Raw genomic sequence first — 4,711 nt, 5'->3', positions numbered from 1 at the left:
GTCATCCCTTCTGCCTATCAGTGAGAATCTGGTCACCCCTAGGCAACTTCTGACGTAAGAAAGCAGAAAGGAGCAGGACTTGAGGTCCCATAGGCAAACACAAATTGTGGGAGTCCCAGGGGGACCAGACCATGGAAAATTAAAGATTACATCAGGTATATCCCGTACAATTCCTGGGACCTGGTGATACCCTCCATAAACACGAACCCTTTTCCGCAACGCTGTGACTGTGGTCACTAATGCTGCCATGAATGCGATTGCCATGAAGAAGAGGTGGATTGTATCCCAGGTACCTCTCCTGTTTTGCTTCTTATTCTCCAACTCCCCATTAATATTCTGAAGACCAACTCAGGGAGGCTGTGGCAACACACCAGGCTTAAAATTAATCAAGTTTCCTGTCAGTCCAAATGAACTTTTCTCACTGATTCTCAGATCTTCTGCATCTTCCTCTGGATGTATTTTTCCCACATAATGAAGTTTGGATAGCACTGGCTGGCCACTGCTGCCGACTCCTGCCTGGTCCCCGGGTGTGACCTCTGCACAGTCACAGCTCTTCTCAGGCACTGTGTGCGATTACCCTCCCCCCGCCGCATCTAGCGGCCTTCTCATCCAGGGGCATACAGCCCAGCAGATTAACATGATGCCCTTGTAATTCTGTCTCCAAGACACATGTCATTTTCCTTCAACACATTTGGAAGTAGGGCAAGTTCTACTTTGTAAGGACCGTCACTTATTTTGAACTGGAAGAAAATAATTTATTTGGTTCCAAGTTGTTGTGTGTTTCCATTAAGGGCACATATTTCTCTTTCATAATGGGATCTCCACACAGCCCAGTCTCCAAGGTCATGCCAGTAGAGAGCTTCCTTCATCAGTTTGTTTCAATGAGTAAATTCAGCAACTAAAACACTGGGTTCCAAAGGCCACAACGCTGTGTTTGCTTCTGCAGTGTATTTACATTAACTATACAGAGAAGATTAGCAGGGCATCATTGCAAGGATGTTTTGAAAATGCACAAAAGGTTCCATATTTTTAGCCATCTTCTCATTACAAGAGATCAGAATATCAAGCTCAATACAAAAAAAACTAGCCACACTATTGTTTGAGGCTGAAGAAGGTGGATTAACAGGCGTTTCCCATCTTGGTGTTTCTGTCAGAACCATAGAATGTGCCTTGACTGAGCAGAAATCCGTTTGTAATCTTCCTCCTCTGAAGAGACATGTCTCAGAAGCTCCTTCTGAGTTCTGGTGCTCTATGCAGAAGCTCTGCTGGAGTTGGCATTGCCATCTGCTATCCCACTGGGAGGGTTTTACAGCATTGTGTTCTAGTTGGGCTGCCAAGGCCTGGGATTCCCCAACTCAAGAATCCCTCATAGAGGTTGAGATAGGATCGAGGGTAAACTAGAAATGTTACCACTTGAGTGGAAGTGCAGAATCTCAGGTCCTGGGTGCTGTTGTCTCCAGGGCTACCTAAAATGTTCCAGCTGCCTTCCACTTCTCAGTGACCATCTGTAATAGATGCTAAATTCTTGGGTGACCGTCTGATTACATCACCAGGCTGTATACACGGTGGTCCTGGGCCCCCACAAAAGGCTGCTTCAGATGTTCAGGCATTGTTGATAGAACTCAAAGAAAAGAGGTTGCTCAGAGTCACACCAGTTATTGACAAGAAAACCTGGATGGGAATCTATGACTTTCTACTCTGCCTTTCTGCAATATTATTGCCTGGAAGACAAACTCAGTGGGGACTAAAGTATCTGCTTTCCCCAAAGTAGAGAACACTGCAGGCTACTGCCAAATCCCTGCCATCTGCTCACAAAGCACTTCTCCAGATGCCAAGCATCCCACCAGGTGGCCTCAGATCTCAAAGTATTCCTGATCTCACTTGCACTTAAATAAATAAATTTATTTATATAATATATAATATTATAGATAGTATATTAAATATATTATCTAATATATATATATATATATTTCTAGCCCCCCCCCCCACCAATTCCCATACTAGACAGACTCTTCAGGAAGTTCACTCAAAAGTCTAGTAAGCAGGGATGAAAAGGGAAGTCACTAAGATAATAGGAGGCTTACATCTGAGAGAGAGAGAGAGAGAGAGAGAAAGAGAGAAAGAGAGAGAGAGAGAGAGAGAGAGAGAGAGAGAATCATGATGCACACCTCCTGGCTGGCCTGGGGTTTGCATTTGTATTTAATAACAACTTTGATCTCTCTGCCAGCAGCAGCGGTCATTGAGAAATCCTGACATAAAGAAGGTATCTGCGAGATAAAGTTCTGCAAGCGATGATTACTAGCACTTAAGTTCTCTTTTTGTTGAAAGGAAGAATCCCAGATTGAACAGTGCATTGAATGATATGACAAGCAAGTACTTGATCCCTGTCCAGCTGGAGGGGGGATTGTACCCATCAGCAGCTTTTTAGCTAAGGACGTCTTTATATTTCCCTCCTTTGTCTGGGCCTCTCTAGTTCCTCCTTTTACTTCATGTCAGCACTATATAGTAGGTATGCCAAGTGGTTTTGAAATTTAAATTACAGTCTCTTTTTCAGATGTTATTGGAAAGAACATGTAATTTATAACCACGTGTTAGGCGTACAGGATGTTCGTGGTCCACTGCCAATTTTTCTTTTGTAAAGTTAATAAAACTTTCATAAAACACTTATACACTTGTATATTTCATGGTAAAGATTTTTTTTATCTCATAGGCTAATGTAAAGATTTATTAAAACCATTTTTTTGTTAAGAGGAGTGTCAATAGTTTGCAGCTGAGTGTAATTTTGAATCCGTGGAAGATGACGGTCTGATGGGAAATGACAGTAACAGCTTTGTTGATTTAGCACTAAAAATAAAGGAGCCTTTCAAAGGAGAGAATGCTCTAATATCCAGAGTGGGTAGGACGCACTCAGGCCAATGGAGGCGAGCTGGAGGAGCCGGCCACCAGCACTCCAGCCCCTGGCAAGAGCAGAGCTGGACTGGATGGAGCCCAGGTGGGAGGGACTGGGAGCCTCAGGGGGCCAGCAGGAAGGAAGGCTCTACTAGTGGAAAGGGAGGAGCCAGGAGGATTGTCAGAGGCCTGCAATTACTCCTGGTGGCAGAAAAATCCCAGCTCAGCCTGCTGCTAACCTGCTCTTTCTGTACCCAGTTTTTCCTGCATGTGTTGAACTCCTACCTTGCAAGCTTCCCTTGCCCCAGCCCTCTTCCTGTTGCCCCAACCAATCCACAGCTACCTCAAAGGGATCCCTACGGAAAGTACTGAAAGATCATGTCAAGGAACCACACTTCATTTTTCTTTCACTTGACTCTTATGCATTTGTAACCCTGGCATCATCCTTCTATAGTCTCTAGCTTTCTCCTTCCTTCTTTCCTTCCTCCTCCCTTTCTTTCTTTCCTACTTTCCATCTTTCTTTCTTTCTTTCTTTCTTTCCTTCTTTCTTTCTTTCTTTCTTTCTTTCTTTCTTTCTTTCTTTCTTTCTTTCTTTCTTTCTTTCTTTCTTTCTTTCTTTCTTTCTTTCTTTCTTTCTTTCTCTTTCTTTCTGTAACTGTTTCTTCTACTAGACCCTTTTGCAACCTCTTCCTTCACTGCTTTCTCTGGCTAACTCTTTCTCAGAGTTGCAAATGTCTCTTCAGAGTTTGCCTAGCCCTCTGGCCAGGTCAAACCATCTATCTATGTGGGTTCAAATCATCCTCTGCTTTCCCATACTTCTCACATTTATGATCCATTGTTGGTAAAATTGTCCATTCAGTCTCCATGTTTCCTACTAGACTATAAGCTTAGAAAGGAGGAGTCACATCTGTCTCTATCATCGCTGTATCTTTCATGCTCAGCATGGCACAGGATTGATCCAGCAGCTTCAACTATGTATATCTCACACCTTCCAGACAAAATCCCCAAATTTCACTCCTTCCAGACAAAATCCCAAATATGTAACCTCCTGACTTCACACACTGATCCAATTTGTAATTATGTCCTGTCACCTTACAAGTATCACTGAAGCCAGCTAATGGAGATTTTGGTGACAGCTGTTCCCTTTGGAGTTCTGAAGGTGATGGAATCTGGAGGTGGGATCTGGAGGGGAAGGTGGCTTACAGCCTTCCCTGCTTCCACATCTCAATGACTTTGAAGACAGTGCACCTCCCCAGCAGCACTCATAGTACAGCTAGGTTGCTGTCCTGAAAGGAGGATCAGCCAACAACTCCTGGGGCATGCTTCTGTCACAGAGACATGCTCCCAGGGCTAGAAGATCTATCCCCATCCATCCACCTAGCGTGTGTCAGTTTAACACAAGGGTTGAGCTCCAGTTCTGCAGTCAGCTGGAGAGGCTCAGCTTATCAACTTTGTCATCTTGGGAAAATTACTCAGCATCTCCACGTCTCCATTATTGTTATAAGCAGGCCAGGTTTTCAGACCCATGCAGCTGGCATAGCTTCATGGTTAGAGGCCCCTGTGCTTGGTTTACCACTCTCCTCTTACTGTCTCTAAATTCTCAGTGATTATTCATAACAAGCAGTCCTATATTCTCATTTTGCACTGACCTTTGCAAATGATGTCACTGATCTTTATTTTAAAAGAATAGTATTGATTATAAGAGTACATACTCAAGGTGAAGAACAGTGAGATAAGGCAGGTCTATAGCTGCCTTAAGAGCCTGTATTAAGAGAACTTATTATTGTGTCCTGGGTTACCTACTGTGTACTCACTGTCTCTC

At 43.7% G+C, this 4,711-nt stretch overlaps 1 non-coding gene across 1 annotated transcript; it reads left to right on the top strand.

Moving 5' to 3' along the window:
- Nucleotides 1–926: 926 nt before the first annotated feature.
- Nucleotides 927–1,031, top strand: LOC122117944. Its single transcript, XR_006149261.1, has one exon. It is a non-coding gene; the product is annotated as a U6 spliceosomal RNA (small nuclear RNA).
- The last annotated feature ends 3,680 nt before the right edge of the window (nt 1,032–4,711 follow it).

The sequence above is a fragment of the Dipodomys spectabilis genome, unplaced genomic scaffold (genome assembly GCF_019054845.1).
Source record: "Dipodomys spectabilis isolate Male_0828 unplaced genomic scaffold, ASM1905484v1 ptg000145l, whole genome shotgun sequence".
Classification (NCBI taxonomy): Eukaryota; Metazoa; Chordata; class Mammalia; order Rodentia; family Heteromyidae; genus Dipodomys; species Dipodomys spectabilis.
The sequence above is the reverse complement of the archived record's forward strand: the minus strand, read 5'-3'. Positions and strand labels throughout refer to the sequence as shown.